This window comes from Pinus tabuliformis, chromosome X (genome assembly GCF_031772625.1).
Source record: "Pinus tabuliformis cultivar Carrire ecotype Pingquan chromosome X, CPIR1, whole genome shotgun sequence".
Lineage (NCBI taxonomy): Eukaryota > Viridiplantae > Streptophyta > Pinopsida > Pinales > Pinaceae > Pinus > Pinus tabuliformis.
Window position 1 is genome coordinate 116,315,515 of NC_142308.1, and position 27,320 is coordinate 116,342,834.

General features: G+C 42.5%; 1 protein-coding gene across 2 annotated transcripts in view; it reads right to left on the reverse strand.

The window, feature by feature from the left end:
* LOC149138703 (uncharacterized) overlaps positions 1-27,320 on the reverse strand; it is a 153,381-nt gene that overhangs the window by 19,196 nt on the left and 106,865 nt on the right. The gene's annotated exons all lie outside the window — the stretch shown is intronic.

Below are 27,320 nucleotides of genomic sequence, written 5' to 3' on the forward strand. Positions count from 1 at the left end.
CAAGTATTGGGGATCCTAAGCCCAGATTTGCCTTCTCCTAGCCCAACGCTAGTTCTATTGGGCCTAGTGCTAGCTCTCATTTCTAATTTGAATATTTGATTTTCTAAAGCTACTCATTGATGGGTTTTTGCAGAAAATTTGGCGAAAATTTGTGTTTCAAGTATTGAAATTTTTTTGGCAACTTGGGCAAATGATCTTCAAGGCCTAGGGCCTAAGGGTTTGATCTCTAAACCATCTTTTTCCTCATTGTTTGCTACAATAGTCATATACCTTTCTAATAGTGGTGAAAAACGCATTTAAGTGGTCTGAAATTAACTAAAAAAAATTGCTAAATACATTAATAAGTCATTTATGTTTGATGTGTATCAAAAATTTGGCCTAGATCTACATTTTGGGTGACTGTTATCTCTGAATATTTTTGTTTCTGAAGTCTGAAATATAATAATAGCAAAATTTCATGTGGGTTAGCCTAAAATCAGTTCCTAAGTTGTCTAATACATTAAGGAATTAATTTCTTGAGTTGGGCATTCATCATTAGGCTTATTTCATGTTTGAATTGCTGGCTGTAATAAGTATATCAGATCTGATATAATTCTAGAAATCACATCATAACAGGCTGAAAATTTTTTATAATTCAGTGGGCAAGTTTGGAACTTTTCGGTAATTTTTTGGCATAAAGATATCATTGATAGCTCACTGTTTTCATTGTCATATTGTTGTTGTCATAAAGTTTTTCTTACTGCTGTCCTAAAAACAAATTTCTGAAAATTAAATACTTTGTCATGGAATTGTGACAAAATGCATATCTTTTGTTTCATAAACTGAGTATTTTTCGAGCATCTGATATTAATTTGTGAAGACGTTTTTGTTCTCTTTGAGTTATAATTGCATTTGAAAGAATCTAGAAGATTTGAAGTAAGCTTGTGATCTAATTATGATATTGCTAAGAAGTTTATCTTTCAATCTTTGTCTAGTGAAGTGAACATTCATTTTGACAATTAAGGGCTTTGAAATATAACTCTGAATCATATCGTAGCATAAGCACTTTTCATCCTTGAATCTAACTTCATCTCATCTTCTAATCATCTCATGCGTTTGCATATTAAGTTAGTTCTGCATAACTAAAATTTACTTCCAAGCATAAGCTTGGTCGATAGAGAGATAGGTATCCATCCATCTTTGCTTGAAAAGCTTGCTTTTAATAGTACTTAAAACGATGACCTTGCAGTCATAAGAGCCACATCTCTCTGCAGCGCCGGAGGCACCAGGTATGTTAGATTTTCAGGAGAGGTATCGTTAATCACACCTTAGTGTGCTTCACCTTATCTTCTTTTTGCCAATTACTACGAAATCAGGCTCAATATAGGAAGGATCGAAGGGTTACAACTTAGATAGGCATTTAACTAAAATTAACCAAGATTCTTGCATCTCATATTAGCTTTAGGATCTGCGCTTCATATAAGATAGTCATTCATCCAAGCAGTAGTGGCAAATCAATTACTTGGTCCTAAATTTCCTAGCAAGATAGTTGACTCCATAAGGCACTGGCATCAATTACTTAAAATCTAATCAAATCCTATAAATCTTGCTAAAGCTAAATCAAGTACTTGGTCGCTTCACGGTGTCTCCTGAACTGGCTAGTTTCCAACTAGTTCTCCATCATTCCATTTTCAAAGGGTCTACCCCCTTTAGCCTGTTGTAGGGAGACAGCTTAAACGGAGAGATTGGGGATCAGGGTGACAACCCCTGATCTGAGTCGTTGTCACGATGCCTAGACATTCTGTGCGATAACAGGTCCCACACAATTTGCATGACAGATATACTCGATTTGTCCCACCATTAGGTTCCCCATACTCCCAAAATGGATCCAAGGGCTTTGGCATATTTGCAGTGGATTAATGGATAGCATCAAAATTCAAACCTAGGGCACTGAAAAGATACAAAAAGTTGCATTAAACCCCATACATAAAAAAATAACAGCCACCTCATTTAAAAAAAATAAAAAATAAAAATAAATAAATAAAATTACTACATTATTTGCAATGAAAAATGGCAATAAGAAGGTACATAAGAAAGTTTTTAAAAAATGAAGCTTGTTGTCCAAATATGGAGAAAACCCTTGCATTGGTTCATGGGCATGAAAATCATAGCAAATGACAAACAAAAAAAAATGTTGGTAGGCAAAGAGGCAAGCAAGCATAACCCTAAATCTATGAAACAAATCATTAACATAAGGGTTTTTAAGGACATACCTGTTAATGGTAGCCCATGGGGCTTTGGATTGACAGTGAATGGGTGCACTGTTAAGGCACTCCTTGCGAAAGGTCACTGGTTCAAATCCCTTGTGGGTGCTTACTTACCACCAAAAAAAAAGGACATTCCTATTAATGGAAGAAATGAAGTTTGTCTCACTGATCTTGAATCTTTGATCCACAAAAAAAATTGGTTGGTGATGATAATGGTTGTTTGATCCTCAATCCCTCCTTGAAAACCACCACAAAGCTCTTCCCCTTCCTTCTCCAAGACCAACAAAGCAAAATGACCAATTAAAAGTCAAAAAAATGGTTTTGTAGCTACGGCCCCGCGCACCCTATGATAGTTTCGGTCGTCGCATGATATTTCGCTGAAATATCAACGTATTTCGTAAATATCACGATATTTTCAAAATGGAAAATATCGAGATATTTACCTGGTGATATATCGCTTTGTCGAAAATATCGCAATATTTCTAATATTTTGTGAAATTTTGGCAATATTATCAACTCTGCTTTCAACAACACATATTTTCTTTCTAGTCAACAACACATATTTTCTTTCTAGTCTTGATATCATTTCTATTTCCCCAACACTTCAATTTCAACGAAGTTGAAAGAATAGTTAGGGTTTAATTGTGGTTCACTTTGAATGGTTTGCTCTCAAATTAATTCTTTAGCTATTGTATAAAGGACAATCGTGTTTGTTCTTAATGCTAAGGAATTCTATGTCGTTTTAAAGTGTTGTGTATTAGATTACAAGATTCGGCAGTGGTTAACTTAGTTGGAATCCTTGTACTTGCATATACAATGTGCAACACTTCAAAGCTAATGCGCCCAGATTGATAAATTAGAGCTTATAGAATTCAATAGTTACATTAGTGTAATTATGTAGCTCAACAATTTTTTGCACCATGGAAAAAAATAGTTAATCACCTATGGGATTAGGATTTACAATGTGGAGAAAATGCAAGGTTGAAGATCAACATTCATCCTTAAGTGTGCCTCTATGCAATGCATCCTTGGAAGCAAAACGTTTGGACAATGAGGATGAAGCAGCAACAACAACATCAACAGCAATGCCACGCCCATCCACTAGCAATGCTCAAGTTGCACCAGCTTTGTCGCCACCTCCATCTGCAAAATTGCGTGGAAGTTATGTGCCTTTTGGTTCTAGGCGTGATCATCAAACTATGCGGGAGGAGACTCCCATTATTGATAGATCATGAGAAAAGAAATTAGAAGTTTCTCATGGCAAGAAGAAATTTTAGTAGATAGTAGATTTACTTGTCTTTTCTAGTTTCTAGTACTTTTTATAACTATTGACTCTTTCATGATTATTATGGTATTTTTTGTAAAGAATATATGACAATTTAAGTTTGAAGTTTAGAGTTGGCAATTATAACTCATTGGTAATGAATTATGAACATGATGCTTTGTAAAACATTTCATTTCATGTTTGATATCCTTTGTTATAGTTTGATAATGGTTACAAGTACAACTTTAGTGATGACAAATGTTATATATTGAATTTTGAAACTTTAAGATTTACGAAAATCAAGATGTTGTAACTTGTGGACCTGTAGTTGATGAAGACTACAACTACTAGATGATTGATGTTATATGGTTTAATCCATGTTTTTATGCTTTTTATAACTAATTCATCATTCTAAATGCTTTTGTTGACATATATGCATCAAAATATATAAAAATATATATTATATAAAAAACGCTCCTGACTCGGAAGCTTCTGAAAATTGTCGTTCTTGCTCTCGCTTCCAGGCAGCCTTGCTTCAAAGGCATCAAAGCAAGCTTCATGTTTAGCATCGCAAGGACCTTCCTTTTTGTTGAAAATGTAACTAATGTCAGTCTTCATAATGTAAATTTTCATAATTAATAAATCGATTATCTTTACTAGGATGATCATTATAATTTGTTTTTCAAAATATGTAATTCGAGTCAAATTCACCTCAAGAAGCCAGTCGGCCATACCTGTCAAGTTGGCCCTGCCCAAGAAGACACAGTTATTTGATCCCCTTTGGACAAGTATAAATAAAAGGCAAGTTGAGCTCATTTGGAGACCAATTCGTAGCACTTTGATTCTCTATTCTTCTGTGGCAGAACAAAAAAAGAGCGAACTAAGGAGAGAAAAAGAAGAGGCTGAAGTTTGATCTTTCTTGAAGCTCGCATGTCTCTTGTTGATATGTTGAAGCTTAAACCTGGTGTTGAACTCGTTGATGGAACTGTTACTGTACTTGATGTTGAATCTATTGATGCCTGGTGTTGAACTTGTTGATGGAACTGTTACTGTACTTGATGCTGAATCTGTTGATGGAAGGATATCTTGTGTGGTTTACTTTCTTTTTTTCAATGGGACCCAATTTGGCAAAACAGGGTCTGAAACATTCCAGGAGCGTTTTGAGGCGTCAAATAACATTTTATGGGGGTAGAACCCTACCACTTTAGTGCAACACCTTTTCATGTTATTCTACACATAGATCTTTACAACAATGCAAGAATCGTGTCAATCAGAGTCTATATGCAAAAGTTATGTCACTCAAAAGTTGACCCTCCTATTTTCACCACCATAATTCGAGAGTATGCCATGTCAGCACCCATTATTCATGAAAAAGGGGCTAGCCATGAGATTATGATGTAAAGGACTCTAGAAGAGTCTATATTATAACTCTGGTTAAGAGTTGAGGTATTCAAACTTAACCACTAGGAGGAAAAAGAGGCCATTCTTTCGAGTGCATTTGTTCATAGTTGAGCAAAAATAGCCAAGAGGGATAGGAGGTAGAGCACAAAGAGAGGAATTGTGCATTGTAGCAACCCACGGGCCACAGGCATACTTCTTTGTGTCTGCAGCCATATTTCCATTTAGAGAAAGAGAGAGGAGTGGCCTCACCTTCTAGCTGGGTTTATCTCCCGAAAGGGTTTCCTAAAGCATATCTTGTATCAAATGTGTGTGAGAGCTTTTATTTTGTCGTTCTCTATTTTTTGCATAATTTTCATTCACATGCATGCACTATTAACAATGAATCTATAGATACAGAGATTTAAAAATTTGAAATAGTGTAGAATTTCAATTTTTAAATATAATATTATCATATTTGTTATAACGAACTATCCAGTGGAATATCCATAGCAGTTTATGGATCATATTGGTATTAGAGCAGGTTTCTTTGGGTGTATTGTGGAGATTTGCAGGGGATTTAGATCGGTTGGGCCAAAAGTCGTAAAACCCTAATCATGGTCGACGAATTTTTGAATAACGTTCGCAATCCTGTAGAGGAGGTGTTTTCATAGCTGGAACAACAAGTCACTGATATAAATCTTAATGTAAATCTCCTCATGGTGGCCCTTGGCAATGAGCTTGGGATATTTGGAGAAGATGGGAGTTCAAATGCAGAGGGCAAATCAGAAGGGGGATCAAGAGATCGAGAAGACGAAGAATCAATTGAAGAAAGAACCCAGAAAAGATCAACCAAGTTTGAGTGTCGTTGATCCAGGTGGATATTGGTGACCACCTGCCTATTCCACCTAGACCTCCAATCGGTTTCATCAATTTCCTCGATTATAGCAGCATTTACTATTTTTAGCAGTTTTTTAGGTCGTGAACTTCCAGAGCTGTTTTGACCCCCTAAACAGTTTTTTTTAACTGTCGCAAATCCTGTAGTACTTGGAGATACCTTTCTAATGAGGTATCGTACGCACCAAACGGAGATCATATGACCAAGTTACGACCCCAGGAAGTTGGCTAACCAACTACCCCAACAGGGCCCACAAAAACTCTTGGCGTTCCATCTCCTAGGGTTAGGGTTTTTGTTGTTTATTGTTTCCCTTTGTTGTTCAATAATAAAAAGGCCCTTAAGCCTCATTGTAACACAGGGCAAAGGCATGTAGCCGCCACATCTCTTCTCAGAGATAAGCTACCATCGCCCGAGCTAATTTATTTCCATTCTATATGTAAGCATCTTTCAGTTCTTTGATATTAATGAAATGAAGATTTATTTCTGTTGCACTTTGTGTTTATGTTTACATCGATATTCTGTTGTGTTCCTGCATAAGTCTAGATCAGTGGTATTAGAGCGTATGCTCTTTCTTTGTTTTTCTTTGCATGTCCCCAACAAGCTCGAGGTATAAGGAGTTAGGACTCGAATTGGGTGAACCTTTACAAGACCAACCTCGCAAACCCCGACGACCTCCCATGGCGGAAGAAAAGAAAGACGAAGGAGCAGGAGATCCCTTCAAAATATTGTTCAAAGAAGCCCTCGAGCAACAAAAGAACGCGATGATGGATAACTTTGCCCAGATCCTTCAGCAGATGCCCATAGGCGACGCATCTTCATCCAGCGGCCACTCTAGAGGCGCCACTCCCTTTAAGGTACAAGTCAACTTTGACAATCCCATATTTGAAGGCCAAATAGATGCAGACACTAAAAATAGATGGTTAAATCTATTAGAAGGATATTTTTCGGTTCATGATTTTTCCAATAAGGAAGAGATTACTTTTGCACTCCTCAAAGCCACCACCCATGTCAAGGACTGGTGGGAAACCTACTGTGAACAAAGGGACGAGAGAGAACCCTCACTGTTTTTCGACACACCCACTTGGAATTCTTTCCAAGACGCCATCAAGGAACAATATTACACCGTGGTGAGCTATGAGGACAAGTATATACAATGGACTACATTGTGGCAGCAAAGGGATCAAGATGTGCATGAGTTGACAAATCGTTTCCATACCCTGCGCACAAAATTACGTATCAAAGATTCTCAAAAACATCTAGTGCTCAAGAACCGCAGTTGTTTGCACAAATACATTCAGGAGGAAATGGAGTTCCTAAACATCTCCTCACTTGGTGCAGCATACCGATATGCTGCCAAGATTGAGCAAAAATTCAAGCAAAAGAAGTGAGACTTTGGATCTGTGAACCCAAAGCAGAGCAAAGGTGCCCCCAAGCCACAGAGCAAAGAGCAAAGTCAGGCCACGACCCCCTAAGACAACTCCTCGAAGCCGCAAGGAAAGAATAATGGGAAGGCGAAGAAAGACACTAGCAAGTGGTGTGAGTTCCATAAAGCTCCCACTCACAACCCGAATGAATATCGCACGAAGCAAGCGTTGGTGGCCAAGTTGAAAGACTCAGAGATAGATGCATGCTCCGACTCTGCGTCGAAACTCGACAAGGGAACCGATAAGGGAAAATAGATCATTGACGTTGAACCCACTGCAACGGTAGCCACCACAAAGCTCCAAAAGGTGGAACCTGAGGATCCAAAGGAGGGGGAGCGCCTCTTCCACTCGCAAATGTGGGTAAAGGGTTCGTCGGTGCAGTTCATTGTTGACAGCGGGAACCAGAAGAACCTGATCTCAGTTGAGGTCATTAAGAGATTAAATTTGCCAACAACATCGCACCCACAATCGTACACCATCAGGTGGCTCCACCAAGGGCGAGATCTTCGTGTCAGCCAACAGTGTCACCTGCCTTATAACATCAAGCCCTTTGCAAATGAGGTATTATGCGATGTTTCCCCTCTGGAAGTCTGTGATGTTTTATTAGGTCAACCATACCTATGGAAGCATCATGTTGTATATGAATCTAGACCTCATTCTGTTATTATTACTTTGGGTCAGAAATTGTACAAGATACCAGAGGTAGCACCACCTACTGCCCTTTCTTTGATCTCTATTAAACAATGCAGTAAGATCATTTCCCAAACTGGGAAATTTGTCTTCCTTATGATTCACACTCAGAACAAGAGGAAGATTGTGACCACAACCACAGCCTCCAAACAAAGCTCCTCTGCACAGCAACAGAAGATGGACAAGGTCGTGGAGGAGTACAGGGACATCTTCACCTCACCCACAAGGGTACTACACTGTCAGGTCAAGCACTCCATCGATCTGACCCCGGGTGCAGCGCTACTTAATGGACCAATCTACCGAAGCTTGATTCTAGAGAATGATGAGATCAAGAGGCAGATTCAGGAGTTATTGCAGAAAGGGCACATCAGGGCAGGTTCATCACCATGTGGGAGCCCAATCATGTTGGTACAGAAGGAGGAAGAAACCTGGAGGCTCTGTATTGACTACCGGACGTTGAATAAGATCACTATTAACAACAGGTATCCAATCCCACGGATTGATAACCTTCTTGACCAGCTCAAGGGGGTCAAATATTTCAACAAGAATGACTTGAAGTCCGGTTATCACCAGGTATCGATCAAACCCTCTGATGTGTGGAACACTGCCTTCAAATCCAAGTAGGGCCTTTTCAAATGGTTGGTCATGCCATTCGGGTTTATGAATGCCCCTGTAAGCTTCATGCAGCTGATGGACGACATCTTGATCTTCAGCCAAAGTTGGGAAAAGCACATACACCATACCGACAGGTCCTCAAAACACTGTGACAACACAAATTGTGTGCCAATTTGGAGAAATGCACTTTTGGTATGACCCAGGTTCAATATCTGGGGTACATCATTGATGAGAGGGGTGTGCATGTGGACCCAACCAAGATACAAGTTATTCAGGATTGGCCAGCCCCAACCACTCTAACAAAGTTCCACAGCTTTCTGGGTATTTCCAATTTCTATCGTAGGTTCGTGTTGGGTTTCTTTCATATCACTTGGCCTTTGAGTCAAGTCACCAAGGGCGGAGCGAAAGCAAATTTCTTTTGGTATGAATCCCAACGAAGACGTTTACCGAGTTGAAGCATCGCCTCTGCTCTACATCAATGCTCACATTACCAGCCCTGCAGTAACCATTTGAGATTGAGACAGATGCCTTCGACTATGCTATTGGTGCAGTTCTTACTCATCAGGGGCATCCGGTGGCATATCACAGTGAGACACTTTCAAACACAGTCTGAACGTATCCCACCTATGACAAAGAGACGTATTCCACTATGCAGGCATGCCGACAATGGAAGCATTACATTAGGGGGAAGGAAATGGTCATCCACACAGACCACTGACCCCTGCAATGCATTGCCATCATAAAGGGTCCACATATCTGCAACAGTTCCATTTGAACATTAAGTACAAGAAGGGCAGCACCAGTAATGTTGCCGACTGCCTCAGTTGACCGTTGGTTATGGCTCTAACCACTGTGCTCGATACTTGTGCACATGAGACTTGGGAATGGCCGCATCTTTACAAGAGTGATCCAAAATTCGACACCACATACCAGATGCTCCTAGAAGGCAAGCATGTTCCAAACTTTCACCTACAGGATGCACTGTTATGCCACCTGGGATACCTCTGTGTTCCTTCAAGCGAGCGTGCCAAGATGATTTGGGAGGCACACTATGGTCGGGTCACTGAACATTTTGGTGTAGAAAAGACAGTGGTAGTGTTGCAAGAAGTATTTTTATTGGCCAAACCTTCGATAAGATGTTGGCAAGTACATCAAATCATGCATTGCCTGCGCCATTGCCAAACACACAATCAATAAGCAAGGCCTGTATACTCCTTTGCCTACCCCTAGTCGGCCCTGGGAATCCATCTCCATGGATTACATGAAGGGCCTTCCTTCTTCCAAACATGGCAACGACTATGTTTTCGTGGTCGTTGCCAGATTCTCTAAGATCGTCATTCTGGCGACCTACAAGAAGAGTATCACAGCAAAAGCCACTGCAAACTCTTCTTTGAACGAGCATAGGTACACTTTGGGTTCCCACAATCCATTATCTCATATCGGGATAACAGGTTCCTAAGTACATTTTGGTCAAGCCTCTAGTTGTTTTTGAATACCAAGCTCGTAAAGTCCACAACCTTCCACCCCAAAACTAATGGCCAAACAAAGGTCGTCAACAGGATGATCGTGCACATCCTGTGCATGTACAACTCGAAGCATCCACACACATGGGATGAAAGCATCCCCTATGTCCAGCACAACTACAACAGAGTTCTCCACAGCTCAACTGGCCACAACCCCTTTTAGGTGGGATTGGGGTTCCAGCCACTATGTCCCATTGATGTTCCATACCACTTGCAGCTACTTAGGCAGATTCGTCTCATCAAGTCAAAAGCCGACAAAGCTAACAGCTTCATTAAGGGCATTCAACACATCCGCCAACAGGTCCATGACATATTGGACAAAGCAAATGCTAAGTACAAATAACATCATGACCAACATCGGGTGCCACACAAGTTTCAGGTGGGCGACAAAATTTGGTTACATTTGTAGAAGGAGCGCCTCACTAGGGCCCACCACAAGCTTCGCCCACTCTGATATGGGCCTTACACCATCACTAAGGTTATAGGGGACAATGCTTTCGAGCTAAGCATTCCATCGTTCCTTGGCCTGCACCCAATATTCAATGTGGATCGGTTGCGGCCATACTTTCCCCATTGTTGGACACATCCGACGTTGTTGAGCAACTGACACCAACAAAGCTCAACCCAAGTTGTATCGAACAAGCCACAACAGATAGGATCATGGACACATAGGTCAAGAACACTCGCCAGCAGAGGATCCAGCTATATCACGTCGTCAAAGCAGGCCAACTCCTTCACCAGGGCAAGTGGTTCACAAGGGACCAGTTTCAACAGAAATTTCCTCACCTCATGGAGGCTCTACACGCAATAGGGACCATTTCTTCCTAAGAGATTTCTACCGTAGGTTCGTGTTGGGATTCTCTCGTATCACTTAGCCTTTAAGTCAAGTTACAAAGGGAGGAGCGAAAGCAAAGTTCTTTTGGTTTGAATCCCAACAGAAGGCGTTTGTCGTGTTGAAGCATCGCCTCTGCTCTCCACTAGTGCTCACATTACTAGACTTGCAGCAACCATTTGAAATTGAGACGAATGCCTTCGACTATGCTATTGGTGCAGTGCTTACCCAGCAGGGGTATCCAGTGGCATATCACAGTGAGACACTATTAGATACAGTCTGAAAGTATCCCACCTATGACAAGGAGATGTATTCCATTGTGCAGGCCTACCGACAATGGAAGCATTACATTTTGGGGAAGGAAATGGTTATCCACACAGACAACCGACCCTTGAAGTTCATACAAACACAAGGAAAGTTGCAAAACGATTGCCATCAAAACTGGTCCACATATCTGCAACAGTTTCATTTGAACATTAAGTACAAGAATAGCGGCACCAATAATGTTGCATACTACCTCAGCCGACCGCCGGTTATGGCGCTGACCACTGTGCTCGACTCTTGTGGACACAAGACTTCGGGACGACCGCAACTTTACAAGAGTGATCCGAAATACGACACCACATACCAGATGCTCCTGGAAGGTAAGCAAGTCCCAAATTTTCACCTCCAGACACATTGTTATGCCACCTAGGACACCTCTGTGTTCCTTCAAGCGAGCGTGCCAAGATGATTTGGGAGGCGCACTACAATCAATTCATTGGACATTTTCGGGTAGAAAAGACAGTGGCAATGTTGCAGAAGTACTTTTATTGGTTGAACCTTCGACAGGATGTTGGGAAGTACATCAGATATTACTGCCTATGCCACTGCCAAACCTACAATCAAGAAGTAAGGCATGTATACTCCTCTATCGACTCCTAGCCGGCCCTAGGGATCCATCTCCATGGATTACATGTCGGGCCTTCCTTCTACCAAGCATGGCAACGACTGTGTTTTCATGGCCATCGACTGATTCTCCAAGATGGCCATTCTAGTGGGCTGCAAGAAGAGTATCACAGCAGAAGCCACTGCCAAACTCTTCTTTGAATGAGTATGGGTACACTTTGGGATCCCACAATCCATTCTCTCAAATCGAGACAGTTGGTTCTTCTAGTCAAGCTTCTAGTTGTTGTTGGATACCAAGCTCACCAAGTCCACGGCCTTCCACCCCAAAACTGATGGCAAAACAGAGGTCGTCATCAGGATCACTGTGCACATCCTGCGCATATGCAACTCGAAACACCCATGCTCATGGGATGATAGCCTCCCCTATGTCCAACATAGCTACAACAAGGGTCTCCATAGCTCAACTGGCCACAGCCCCTTTCAGGTGGGATTGGGATTCCAACCACTATGTCCCATTAATGTTACCACACCATTTGCAGCTACTCAAGGAGATTTGGCTCATATCCAGTCCAAAGTTGACAGGGCTAACAGCTTCACTGAGTGCATCTAGCACATCCACCAGTAGGTCCATGACATATTGGATAGAGCAAATGCTAAGTACAAACAACATCATGATCAACATCGAGTGCCACACAAGTTCTAGGTGGGCGACAAAGTTTGGTTACATTTGCAGAAGGAGCGCCTCACTAGGGCCCACCGCAAGCTTCGCCCGCTCTAATATGGACCTTACACCATCACTAAGGCTATAGGGGACAATGCTTTCGAGCTAAGCATTCCACCGTTCCTTGGCCTGCACCCAGTATTCACTGTGGATCGGTTGCGGCCATACTTTCCCACATTGTTGGACACATCCGACGTTGTTGAGCCACTGACACCAACAAAGCTCAACCCAAGTTGTATCGAACAAGTCACAACAGATAGGATCATGGACACACAGGTCAAGAACACTTGCCAACAGAGGATCCAGCTATATCGAGTTGTCAAAGCAGGTCAACTCCTTCACCAGGGCAAGTGGTTCACCGGGGACCAGTTTCAATAGAAATTTCCTCACCTCATGGAGGCTCTACATGCAATGGGGATCATTTCTTCCTAAGGGAGGAGGACTAATCCAGGTGGATATTGGTGGCCACCTACTTATTCCACCTAGACCTCTAGTTGGTTTCATCAGTTTCCTTTATTATAGCAGCATTTATTATTTTAACAGTTTTTCAAGTCATGAACTTTCGAAGCTGTTTTGACCCTCTCAACAACGTTTTTTTGAAGCCCGCAATAGGCATCCTGCAAATCCTGTAGTACTCGGAGAGACCTTTCTAATGAGGTATCGTACATGCCAAACGGAGATCATATGACCAAGTTATGACCCCGGAAAGTTGGTTGCCCAACTAACCCCAACAGGGCCCACAAACTCTTGGCATTCCATCTCTTAGGGTTAGGGTTTTGGTTGTTTAGGGTTTCCCTTTGTTGTTCAATAATAAAAAGGCCCTTGAGCCTCATTGTAACACAGTTCAGAGGCATGTAGTCGCCACATCTCTTCTCAGAGATAAGCTACCATCGCCCGAGCTAATTTATTTCCATTCTATATGTAAGCATCTTTCAATTCTTTGATATTAATGAAATGAAGATTTATTTTGGTTGCATGTCTGTGTTTATGTTTATATATGTATTTTGTTTTGGGCGTTTGCTTCCTTGTCCTTGTTTACATAAGTCCAGATCAGTCGTTAATCAATCACAGCCCCTGTTTAAAATGGAAGCAAACGTCGATATCAAGTCGTACCATGGCAAGATCGATGCTCTGAAGTTGAATCAATGGTTGCAGCAATTGGAAGTGTAGTTCAGCGTCCACCAAATCGACGAAGAACAAAAGATCTTATTTGCGTGATTGAAATTAGAGGGTCGTGCCCTGACTTGGTGGGAGAGCCACATGGAGACCTTGAGGTTGGAGGGAGAGCCTCCAGTGACTAAGTGGAAGGAGTTTAAAACCCTCATTAAGTCTCAGTTTTACCTTATTGGGTACATAGTCAGACCAGTGGATCCAGTGGTACTACTTCAAGCAAAAGTTGGGGCAAAGTGTGCAAGAGTACTGCACAGAGTTCAGAAAGATCACTACAATGTTGGGTATCTCCCCAAAGAACTCAAATGTACTCCTCAAGTATTTGGGGGGTCTACATCGCCATCTGCAGGAGCAAGTGATGTTGTTCAAGCCCAAATCAGTGGACGAGGCTTGTGTACAAGCACAGTACCTGAAGAACATAGGCCTGAAGAGAGCGCAATCAAGTGGATCGAAGCAGAAGGAGCAACAAGACGCTTCTAAGGAGGGGAAGAAGAAGCAAAAAGGGGGAAAACATAAAAAGATGACATCCATAGCACACCAGTGCAAAGACCCCAGCAACCACTGCAACATTGACGACCATACAGAGGAGAAGTGTTGGAAGTTGCATCCAGAGCTAAACCCAAAGAACAAGAAGAAAGACAATAAGAAGAACAATCTCATGGCCACTAATATAAGCAACCAAGTTGAAAGCAGCTCAGACGTGGATGAGAAGATCGTCTGTACCTCAGTGCATAAGGAGGTGAAACTGAGTAGCCTTCAACAATAGGAAGACTATGTTATCCAAGAGATCAAGTTATCTTGGGCCAAATTCATTCTGAGGGAGCCGTGTTACAGGTTCTGGGGTTTTGTATTTTTCCTTGTATCTCTATTGGACAAAAACCCAAATTTTCAAGATAATGAAATGGCAAAGAATTGTTGTGGGTGAATTTATTTTGCAATGTGTGATTGATCTCTTTGGTTTAGTTCCACTGCATATATTTAATTCTAGAAGTTAAAATACCAATGATTTTATTTTTTAGTGATTCGGTAATTATTTGGGTAAATAAATAAATTGTTGGGCATAAATGATATTGCCATGAGAAAATAAATCTGGCTGGTATTAGAAATTTAACAATACTCCATATGATCAAGAAGATATGGTCATTGAGGTATTTGAGCCATCATTGGATCCTCCTGTTATCATCTCTCAATCATATTCTAGTCGTATAAATTTTGAACATAATGAATTGGCATTTGTTGACCCTTTTGAATTTGATTGTCATGATGGGCAGCCTAGTTGTCAAGGTCTTGCCTACCAACCCTCTCCCTCATCATTTCACTCCCAGTGTGTTTCTAAGTACATCAGGGACAATTGTATGCCTAAGAAAGCTCTTGAGCGAAACTTCTTGACCTTGATCATTGATTTCTCCATTTTTACGCTCCAAGAAAGGATCCAATGGCGCAAGTTGGATTCTTCTTTTCCCTCTTCATTCATTGCTCCTCTTCATAATCCATGGTCTACCTATTTTCCCACCTCCCACCCTTCTAATCTGACATGTGTGTATTATAATTGTTGTGATCATTCTTGGTTTTATTCCATGATTAACCATGAGGGCAAGAGGTGTGACATTGATCTAATGATATGTTATTTGCATTGCTTATATGACTATACATAGGTCATGACTTGTATGCTAGCATTGAGTAGTTAGATGCATTGCATATTTTGTGACCATTATAACATCATTCATATCATGTTTCACGCTAGAATAGATTGCACATAGAATAGATTTTATTTTCTGTATGGATTTATCATTTACATATAAAATATGGGTGACACCCTAGACCTCGTGCACATGATCGCAAACAAGTTGATTACAATGTGCAAGTTACAGGTTTGTGGGGCCAGGGATTGTTGGAGTTCTCACGAACTCCCCGTTTGAACAAATGGATCATGCGCTCTATGGTGAGCTCATGTCCCGGAGTTGGAGCTAGAAGTTACCCACCAAAATGGGTAACCCTATAGGAGAAAATTTTACTTTTTCTCCTATTCTTGACAGCCAGTCAGTCAGCCACATAGCCAACAACCCCTGACAGCCACCACTAGTTGAAGACATGCCATTATGTCTCTGCCACTTACATCAACCATATGTTTCTCACCCATCCCGCATGAGCACATGGACGAAGGTGGGCTTCCTCATAAAAGGTACTTTAACCATTTTGCAATCGGGTACTTATGATTGTTTGTTGTTAGGAATTTGACATGGATTATGGAATGATTTAGAAGAAGGATGGGCTTTGACCGTGATCTTGTTCTCTCACCTTAAAAGGGGGCTTAATCTTCGATCCTAGTCCAGTGGGACCTCCCCTAATGGCCCAATGGGTGTAAGAGGGGCACTACTTGGGAAGCCCTGATTGAGATAACATAGTTCCATCTATCCCTATGTCATACTTAACAGTTTCCATCATACATTACAGCCCTTATCTCACCTCCATTCTTCGGATTCAATTTGGCACCCATACGTCCACATACCTAGGTAGGGCCCAAAAACTTTTCCCTAGGAGGTTGACATAGTTAAAAGAAACAGAAAGAGCATATCATGGCCACAGCAAAATTAAAGAAAGAATATCAAAATGCAAAAGATGGCCAGGGCCAAAAGAATTAGCATGTGGGCAAAAGCCTGGCATGAGCTCAACCTCACTCATGGCCATCACCTGGTTCCTGAGCACATGTTGCTCTATCACATCAAAAGAAGAAACCCTTATATGTCCCAACCCCGACAAGCAATGAACTGACTCATCATTAAGGGGTCATACAACTATCACATCAATCAAAGAAAGCTCTAACACTTGAGCTAGGGGAAGTAACACAAAGAAAAATCAAGAAAAAGTAAAAGGCACACGAGAGGGGTGGAAAACCAAAGGCCGAGTTGGTACCTCATGCATCCACAAATGCTCCCTCCTCACATCTATACACTCAAGATGTGGACACTCCCATCAGCTGGTCCCTCTGACCATGGCACTTGGCCATGAAGCCTTATTGTTAGTTTTTGTAGCATCGAAGGTGTTCTAGTCTCAAAACTTTGTGGAGAGGCCAAAACACAAGATTTCTCCATAACCCAGAAATCGTTTCTAGAAATTCCACCTAGAAGTGTCTCAATTAGATTATTAGTCTATTTTTAATTATTTCCTAAGTTTAAACTTAGTAAAAGGGGTTAATTAATCATAATTAATTGAGATAAGGCGTGAATCATCTAGAAACTCACACGGATCGACTCAGATATGATCTTAGCCCTTGATTAAGTTTTAATCTTGGTTGTTGGAGTCTCAACAGAAGATTATAAGAAGAAGTCGATGCATAGACGGAGAGATTGATTTCCTTGGGCAGTTCAATTTTCCAGAGACAGCAGCCGAAAGAGTTCAAGCTAGAAGGGAAGCATAGACACAGAGGGGCAGGGACAATAATCCGAAAGAAGTTTTCCAGTTCCAGAAAGGTAGCAATAAGAGGCCGAGTTATTCCCAGTGAGGTAGCACAGAGGACTGCGCAGGGAGCATCAGAGGGCAATTCAATTTAGCTATGGGAAAATTCGATTCAGCTTCCAGAGGCCAGGAAAGTCTTCCAGAAGGCCAGATAATCATTTCCACTAGCAGAGACAAGAAGAACGACTTGATCAGAGGCAGTTCCAGGCCAGACGTCAAAGGGTCTGCGTAGAGGGTCCAAGAGGACGAGTTTTTTGAAGCAGAGCTGTGTCGGGGTTGCTTGTGGAGGAAGGGAAATTCCCTTAGATAATTTCGGCTAGATTTTCTTGCTGTGGATTGCCAATTTTCGGCATCCAGATTGTACTCAGATGATTTCACTATTGCTTAATAATAAAAACCCTCAGTTACTACACCATTTTCCCAAGTTGGGTTTTCTCAGGACATTTGTACAAAAATAAGTGTCAATTTTATGTGTGTGCTAGCGTATTTCTTAGTTTCCAACATTATTATTTTCCACAGTTTTATTTGTGAAGGTTGTAGTGTGATTTACTCGATATTTTTCGTAGAAAATAAATTGTTATATTAATTAACAAATAGAAGAATTAATTCCAGTTGTTGCATTAGGATTTCAGACTTGAAATTTTCACATGGTATCAGAGCGAGTTTACAGGAAGCTTAGAGGCACGAGAAGAGAATTTCGTTGTTCATAGAGAGCAGCAGGTTGAAATTTTCTAGGGATGCACAGTGCCTAGCCAGGCAATACCACTGGCTGGGAAAGGGTACGATTTTTAGTTACAGGGTGGCAGAAAATCCGAATTGTCCAGAATAGTGATTCCAGCAGGTAGAGGGAGCAACAGTAGCTCAGATTTTTTGCTAAGCAGATTTCTTGTTTGGGTGCAGAGGGTTTTGCAACAATTTGCAGTGGCAGAATCAGCGTCAAGTGGAAGAGAAATAGCACACACTAAGGGAAATTTCTCTCAGAAGGGTTTCTAGACAGGAAATCCAAATTTTCTAGTTGAAGGTTGGCAGTCGTTGTGAGCAGATTTTCACTCAAGCAGGGAGTGCAAATAACAAATTTAGCAGTCAAGCAGAGGAAGATGTTCCTACAGGAGAAACTGAGGGGCATCAGGATGTAAAAGGGCGAGAACATAGATGCCTTCCTCACTAGGATTCAGGAAGTCCGAGATCAACTAGCAGCCGTTGGGGAGGCACCCCAACCCATAAAGCTTGTACAGTTGACATTGAATAGTGTCTCAGAGGAATTGTAGGTGTTTGTCCAAAGCATCTTAAGCAGAGACACATTGTCAAAATGTGACAGGATGTGGTCCGACCTACAACAGGAGTTGAGGCGGGCTCTAGTAAATAGCACCATCAGCGGTAGTAGCAGCAAGGAACCGGAGGGTGAAGAGGAGAATGTGGCCCTGGCATCAAAGGGTCTCAGTCAAGGAAAGGGGTAAAAGAAGAAGAAGGACTTGTCAAAGGTCAAGTGCTTCAGATGTGGTGATTTCAGCCACTATAGTACACAGTGTCCTCTCAAGGAGAAGGACAAGCAGGAGAAGCAAGACTAGGCGGCAGCATCCGCAAAGATAGACAAGTTGTTCTCCACGCTGGAGGAAGAGTTTAGCATGTTTGCAGCTATACCTCCAAGAGTGAGGTGGGGCAATATGGAGCTATAGTCCTAGAGTTGCAGGATTTAGGCAAGGTCCATTGAGGTGTCCTCCTCATGGGTCATTACTTTGCTACAAGGGACCATAATATTCAGTAGCAGGATGGATCAGTGTCAGTGATGCAGTCATATTCTGGAGTGACAGTTGCAGACTAGCTACATTCAAGTGATGAGGAGCGCAGTGCAGTGTTGACAGCAGAGCAAGTGGCTCAGTACCAAAGTCAACAGCAGCGCAGAATCCTTAGTGGACAGTGCAGGGGCTAGTAGCAGTCAAGACACAAGAGACATATACAGCAAAGACACAGATGATTCAGTGTTTAGGATGCTTCTTATTTGCAATTGCAGCAGCAACAGATGAGAGGGAGTTGCAGTGCAAATGCAAAGTTGGCAGTAGTACAGCAGTGTCATCAGCAGCACAGATGCAACGTCGGAGTTGTGCAGTGGTTGGTGGGCAGTGCAGTAAGTCGCTGTGGTCAGACATCAGCAAAGTGACAGAAGGTGATATATAGACAGGGTGTTCTAGCAACAGTGCAGCACTAGAACACCTTCCTCGCCAAGGAGTGTTAGTTTTTGTAGCATCGGAGGTGTTCTAGTCTCGAAACTTTGTAGCGAGACTAAAACGCAGGAGTTCTCCATAACCCAGAAATCGTTTATGGAAATTCCACCTAGAAGTGTCTCAATTAGATTATTAGTCTATTTTTAATTATTTCCTAAGTCTAAACTTAGGAAAAAGGGTTAATTAATCAAAATTAATTGAGATAAGGTGTGAATCATCTAGAAACTCACACGGATCGACTCAGATATGATCTTAGCCCTTGATTAAGTTTTAATATTGGTCGTTGGAGTCTCAACAGAAGATTATAAGAAGAAGTCGATGGGTAGATGGAGAACACACACAAGCAAGAGATCGATTTCCCTGGGCAATTCGATTTTCCAAAGGCAACAACCGGAGGAGTTCGAGCCAGAAGGAAAGTAGAGACAAAGAGGGACAGGGACAGTGATCCAGAGGACGTTTTCTAGTGTCGGAGAGGCAACAGCAAGAGGTCGAGTTATTACCAGTGAGGCAGCATAAAGGGTTGCACAGGCAGCTTCTGAGGGAAATTCGATTTAGCGGTGGGAAAATTCGATTCAGCTTCCAAAGGCTAAGAAAGTCTTCCAGAAGGCCAGAGAATACTTTCCAGCAGCAGAGATAGGAAGAACGACTTGATCAAAGGCAGTTTCAAGCCAGACGTCAAAGGGTTTGCGCAAGCACTGTGCAGAGGGTCCAGGAGGACGAGTTTCCTGAAGCAAAGTTGTGTCAGGTTTGCTTATGGAGGAAGGGAAATTCACTTAGATAATTTCGGCCAGATTTTTCTTGCAATGGATTGCCAGTTTTCGGCATCTAGATTGTAAGATTATTTCATTGTTGCTTAATAATAAAAACCCTCAACTGTTGCACCGGTTTTCCCAAGTTGGGTTTTTCCGGGGACATTTGTCCAAAAATAAGTGTGTCAATTTTATGTGTGTGATAGCATATTTCTCAGTTTCTAGTGTTATTATTTTCCGCAGTTTTATTTGTGAAGGTTGTAGTTTGATTTCTTCGATGTTTGTTGTAGCAAATAAATTGTTAAATTTATTAACAATTAGAAGAATTAGTTCTAGTCTCTGCAATAGGATTTCATACTTGAAATTTTCACACTTATCCCCTTTGTTACCATTATTATTATCCACTAACACCTATCAACTTAAGGGTGGACTGAAGAAATGTTACTTCCCCTTAGGGGTTGGAAACACCTAATAAGTTGTCCTTTAGCCACTCCTACGTAAGGATAAAACACCATTGCAAGTTCAAGGCCCTGATTTTGGAAGGGGGTCCTTGAATGAAGTATTAAATAGCCCATGACACTCAAGCTTGGTTCACTTAGATGCAATAATGATTTTTGTCCCTAATGACTAGTTGGTTCCAGCAGCCCAACTCTTAGGTGCCTTACCCACAGGTACAAGGCCATCAGAGAAATATATTGGTACAAACAGGGGAAGCGTTGAGACTCTTGGGCCTCCTAGCTACATCAACATTTGACACATGTACCAGGGCACCCCCTTGCACCTAGGACGTTGTACCACTTTGCACTGGATTTGATGATTCTTCAGGATGACACACCTGGACCCAACATACCCCCAAGCTAGCCTTAGCACTAACAGTTGATTCAGGGTCAAGATGAGGACGGTCTCTGTTGAAATTTCTAAGTCTATCCGTTAGAAATTTAATTTGTATTCTTCTGATTTATTTCTTCTACTTGTTAAATTCGAACAACTTATTTAAAGCATATAAATAACAAAATAAACACAATGCAGTCTCAACATCTACAGATCATCAGCTGAAAGAAAACAAACACACAAGTGACACCGTTATTTTTGGACAAATGTCCCCAGAAAAACCCAATGCGGGAAAACTGGTGCAGCTATTCTGAGGGTTTATTACTATGTCGTATTTCCTTGAGTACAAACTGGGTATGAAACTAGCTCACCCGACAGAGAAAAACAACCGGCAATAACACCTCTCTATTCGGAAATAGGTATTCAAAAAACATGTCCCACAAAACTCTCTCCGCAACTCTGAAGCACTACGTCAGCCTCCTGCTGCTCTACGTCAGCCCTCTAAGGCACTGCGCATGCTCTACGTCACTCCAACTGCCCTCTGCGTGGATGACACAGGCCCTCTGGCCTCTACGTTGTCTCTGTTGGGCTCTGCGTGGCCTGCTCTGGCTGCTGCTTCTCGCTCTCTACCTCTACGCTGGTCTCTCAGCACTATCTCTGCCTCTCTATACAGTACTCACTGCCCCTCGTTGTTGATCATTGATTCGAATTTGCTTAGCAACCCCGCTCTAGCAAATCAAATAACTGATCACTCTGGTGTATTCTCCAACTGACCCTCAAGCCTCCTCTTATACTTTTCCTATTGGTGCTTCAACGACCGAAATTAAATCTCTAATCAACGACTAAGATTAGATTTGGCTTGATTCATGACTTTTGGAACCTTCTAACGCAGTTTTATATTAATACCCACTAATATTTTATTTTTCCTAAGTTTACACTTAGGAACTTCATTAAAAATATTAATTATTTTAATATCTCCCAAACCGGGTACAATCTGTCCAAACCATTTATGGGTCTTGGAGATCTAACGTGCTTTAGCCTCTCCACCAATTTTCATGGCTAGAGCACATCCGATGCTACCCCAAATCAACACTCTCTCTTAGCGAGGGTTGTGCTCTAGTAATACTCCTCACTTAACATCACTCTGATTATCCGGCACCGGTACCTATGCTGATTCTAGGCCTCCTTGCCCAACATCCTCTACACTGTTGCATCCTGTACTGCTGCCCATGGCCCTGCCACTGCCACTGTTGCATCTGTACGGTAGCTCCCTCTGCATTCGTATTGCCGCTGGTCCTTTCTCCCAACACTGCATCTGCACTGCCACCCCCTCTCATCATGTTGCATCATGCTACTACTAACTGCTACTGCATTGCAACTCAGTTACTGAGAAGTAACTAATCCACCCAACTACTGACATCCCTGTAAGGCTAGAAACACTCCCGATGTTGAAGCTCCCTCTGCCGCTAACAAGAGCTCTCTCTACTAACCTCTACGCTGCTGCAACAACTCCCTGCATCTCGTACTTTTGCACACCTCTCTGTGCCATCCTGCAGTGGTACAACACTCTCCGTGCCTCTCGCATTGTTGCAACCTGCTAGCCTCGCATTGCCCGAGGACTCTTGCATTGTAGTCCTCTTCGCCGCTCCATCCGCATTCATCTCTACTAACATCCGCCAATCCTGCTACTCTCTCTTCGGGGCTCTCGTAGCAAGGTATAATCCAAGAGGTTGGGTACCTCAAGGATCCTGCCCCTCATCGCCTGTAGTCCTCCTGACTACAGCTCGATGTCTCCCCACCTCTTCTCTAGAGGTACATGAGCACTCATGGCACAATCATCATCCTCCTCGACCTCCTTCTCTACCTTCGTTGGCGCTACCTTAGAGACAGACGCCTCTCCCTTACTCTTCTTCCTCAGACACCGGTTCGCATAATGACCCACTTCCCCATAGTGGAAGCACTTGACCTTGGAGAGGTCCTTCTTCTTCCTCTTCTCTTGCTTTCCCACAGATGCTAGAGCTGCATCCTCTTCCTCTTCCTTCTTGATCCGGACTCCTTTGTTGCTACTTCCCATCTTGCTCAACCGCCTAATCTCCTCTTGGCGAAGCGCCGCCCACAATTCTTCCCAATCTGGAAGAATCGCCCTGCCCAGTATGCTCTAGACAAATGTCTCTTCATATGGTGTGGCCCCTATGGAAGTCAATTGGTCCCAAATCTCCTTCAACCGACCGAGGAAGTGATCTATCTGCTCCCCCTTCTGCATCTGGTATGACTGCAGCTGATTTTCAAGTAACATATTCCTCTGCATGAAAGTATGCTGGTACAATTTCTTCAGGGCGTCCCACATTTCCTTTGTCGTCTCCTTCTCGACAATATGTTGGACCACATGATCCTTGACCCCATCAAGGATGATACACTTCGCCCTGGCCATTGCCTCCTCGAACTTTTCATTTTCAGCCGGGTCAACTGGGATCGCCATAGTTCTCAAGGCAAAGGCCTTGATGCGATGTCTATCTAGAATGGATAGGATACTAGCCTTTCAGACCACAAAGTTGGATGCCCCGTCCAGCATGTCTTGATCCCTCAGCCCATTCATGGTCATCAATCTGCTCTTCTATCGACTCCTCCGAGTCTCTACTTCCCTCCAGAATCTCTTCAACTCCTGCTGAGTCTCTCTACTTCCCGCTTGGAAGTTCTCTGCTGGACTCCCTCTGAGTCACGATTTCCCTTCTGGAAATCCTCCTGCCAAATGTCAAGTTGCACCTCTCCGATCTTTTGTGCACCTACAACACTGATCCGGATTCCTTAGCTAGAAATTTGCCTCGGTAGTAACTCCCTCTACCTTGGTTTTGCCCTGTTAAGTATTGTTCTGCCCACAGTACCCCACCAGCTTCGCTCCTGCAAACTACCCACAACTTCCTATGCCACATCAACAGAAGGACTGAGCCTCTAGGCTCTGCGCAATCCCGACAGTGGCAAAACAGCTCCCTCAGCCAACTGCGTCAACCCTCTTGGTCTCTGCGTGGCTCTGCGTGAGCCTCTTTTTGCCCTCCCCAACCTCTACGTTGGCCTTTCTCTGGCCCAGACTGATGACACAATCCCTCTGCGTCAACCCTTTTATCACTTTCTGCAAGGATCAGCTTCTGTCACTCGGGACAGCTGATTCTGTTGCAAATGCTCTGCTTCGTTGATGCCTTCAGCTCTCATGTGATCTACAACCACACTCTAATACCATGTTGAAATTTCTAAGTCTATCCATTAGAAATTTAACATGTATTCTTCTGGTTTATTTCTACTTGTTAAATTCGAACAAGTTATTTAAGGCATAAAAATAACGAAATAAACATAATACAGTCTCAACATCTACAGATCATCAGCTGAAAGAAAACAAACACACAAGTGACACCGTTATTTTTGTACAAAATGTCCCTGGAAAAACCCAATGTGGGAAAACCAGTGCAGTTATTTTGAGGGTTTATTATTATGCAGTGTTTCCTTGAATACAACTAGGTGCCAAACTAGCTCACCCGACAGAGAAAAACAACCAGCAGTAATACCTCTCTATCCGGAAACAGGCATTCAGAAAACCTATCCCACGAAACCCTCTCCAGCAACTCTGAAGCACTGCGCCAGCCTCTTGCTACTCTGCGTCAACCTCAGAACCCTCTGTGTCAGCCCTCTGAGGCACTGCGCAGCCTCTGGGACCCTCCTGGTCACTCTAGTTGCCCTCTGTGTGTATGACACAAGCCCTCTGGCCTCTGTGTTGTCTCTTCTGGGCTCTGCGTGGCCTACTCTTGTTGCTGCTTCTCACTCTTTGCCTCTACGCTGGTCTCTCAGCACTATCTCTGCCTCTCTATCTAGTACTCACTGCCCCTTGTTGTTGATCACTGATTCGACTTTGCTTAGCAACCCCGCTCTAGCAAATCGAATGACTGATCACTCTGGTGTATTCTCCAACTGACCCTCAAGCCTCCTCTTATACTTTTCTTGTTGGTCCTTCAACGGCCGAGATTAAATCTCTAATCAACGACTAAGATTAGATTTGGCTTGATCCATGACTTTTGGAACCTTCTAACCCAGTTTTATATTAATACCCATTAATATTTTATTTTTCCTAAGTTTAGACTTATGAACTCCATTAAAAATATTAATTATTTTAATATCTCCCAAACCGGGTACAATCTGTCCAAACCATTTCTAAGTCTTGGAGATCTCATGTGCTTTAACCTCTCCACCAATTTTCATGGCTAGAGCACATCCGATGCTACCCCAAATCAACAGTCTCACCTTCAAAGACTAAGGAGTGTGAAAATTTGGAAACCCGAATCCTATTGCAGCAACTGGAAATAATTATCCTAATTGTTAAATTAATTTTTAACAGTTTATTAATTGTTTGCTACAACAAATACTAAATCAATCACACTGCAACCTACACAAATAAACTACGGAAGAAATACTAGCACACATATAAAATGACAGCTATTTTTGGACCAATGTCCCCAGAAAAACCCAACTTGGGAAAACCGGTGCAGCAGCTGAGGGTTTTATTATTATGCAGCGATGAAATAATCTGAGTACAACTGGATGCTGAAACTGGTAATCCTACAGAGAAAAACTAGCAAGAATAATCTAGTGAGGAATTTCCTCACTCCACAAGAAAATCTGAGCTCTAACCTTAGATCAAGTTGAGCTATCCAAACTAGCTCTACGCAACTACTGCGTCACCCTAGCACAGTCACTTATGCACTCATGTTAAACCAGCTTCTCCTCAAGCCGTCTGGTCTGTTGTCGTCTGGGAAAATGTCTCTCCTAGCCTCCGAAACCTCCGCCTAGCTTCTAGTACTGAAACTTGCTTTTTCCCAACAGATACGAAATTGCCTCTAGAGGCTACTGCGTTGCTTTGTGTCAGCCTCACTGTGGCTCCTCTACCTCTCTGCAAAATGCACTCACCAGATCTGGAATCCTTCCTCCAGCTTCACTGTCCCTACCCCTCTCTCACTGCTTCGATCTCACTAGCTCTCTCTCTAGCAACTAATTGTTGTTACTCTAGAAATCAATTTGCTCATGAAATCGAACTCTCCAAGTCATTTCTCCAAGCCCCATCGACTTCTTCTTATAATCCCTTGTTGAGACTTCAACGGCCAAGATTAGATCTTAATTGATGGCTAGGATTAACTTGAAGTCAATCCGTGTAAGTTCTAGAACATTCAAACCTTAACTTAATTAATTCTGACTAATTAGTCATATTTCCTAAGTTTAGACTTAGGAAATATTTAAAAACTGATGAACAATCCAATTAAGTTATTTCTAGGCAGAATTTCCAGAAACAATTTATTGGTTTTGGAGATCTCATGCATTCTAGCCTCTCCACAAAATTTCAAGGCTAGAACATATCCGATGCTACAAAAACTAACACTCCCTCTTAGCGAGGAAAGTGTTCTAGAGTTGTTGCCCCCTATAGCAACACCCTGTCTCTGCATCATCTCCTGTCACGTTGTTGATCTCTAGCTGCTATTGCCCACCAACCACTGTGCAACTCTTATATGTGTTGTTGCTGACTCTGTTGAACTGCTACCAACTCTGCATATGCACTGCAACTCCCTCTCCATCTGTTGCTACTACAACTGCAACATTTGCAACTAAAAAGCATCCTAAATACTGAATCAAATATGATCAGTATAATGCATGTCTCCCAAGTCTCTGACTGCTGCTAGTATATGTGTTGTCACTGAGGCATTTGCACTGCTGCTGACTCTGCACTATGCTACCTTCAGTGCTGCCAACTCTACATTGCGCTCCCAAGCATTTGACTGCAACTAGACTCTGCATTTGTCACTCTAGCATTTGACTGCATCTACTATCACTAATCCATCCTGCTACTGAATATTGTGGCTCCCGTAGCAAGGTACTGATTCAAGAGGTGGACCTCCTCAAGAATCTTACCCATCTGTAGCACTCTGGGGCTACAAAACCAAGTCACTCCACCTCACTCCTAGAGGTATGTCAACAAACATGGCAAAGTCTTCCTCCAGCTTGGAGGATAGCCTATCAATCTCTGCTGATGTTGCTTGTTGATCCTGCTTCTCCTCTTTGTCCCTCTTCCTGAGAGGACACTAGGTGTTGTAGTGACCAAGCTCACCACATCTGAAGCACTCGACCTTTGACAGGTTCTTCTTCTTCTTTCGTTGCTCCCCCTGTCCCTGACTGGTACCCTTCGATGCGAGGTCCACATTCTCTTCCTCCTTCACCTGCTTTGATCCGTTGTTGTTGTCACTGATGGAGCTCTTCACTAGGTCTCGTCTAAATGCCTCCTGCCCCACCTTGGCAAGGTGTCTCTGCCCAAGATACTTTGGATAAATACCTGCCACTCCTCTGAGACACTGTTGAGTGCCAATCGCACTAGCTCTATGGGTT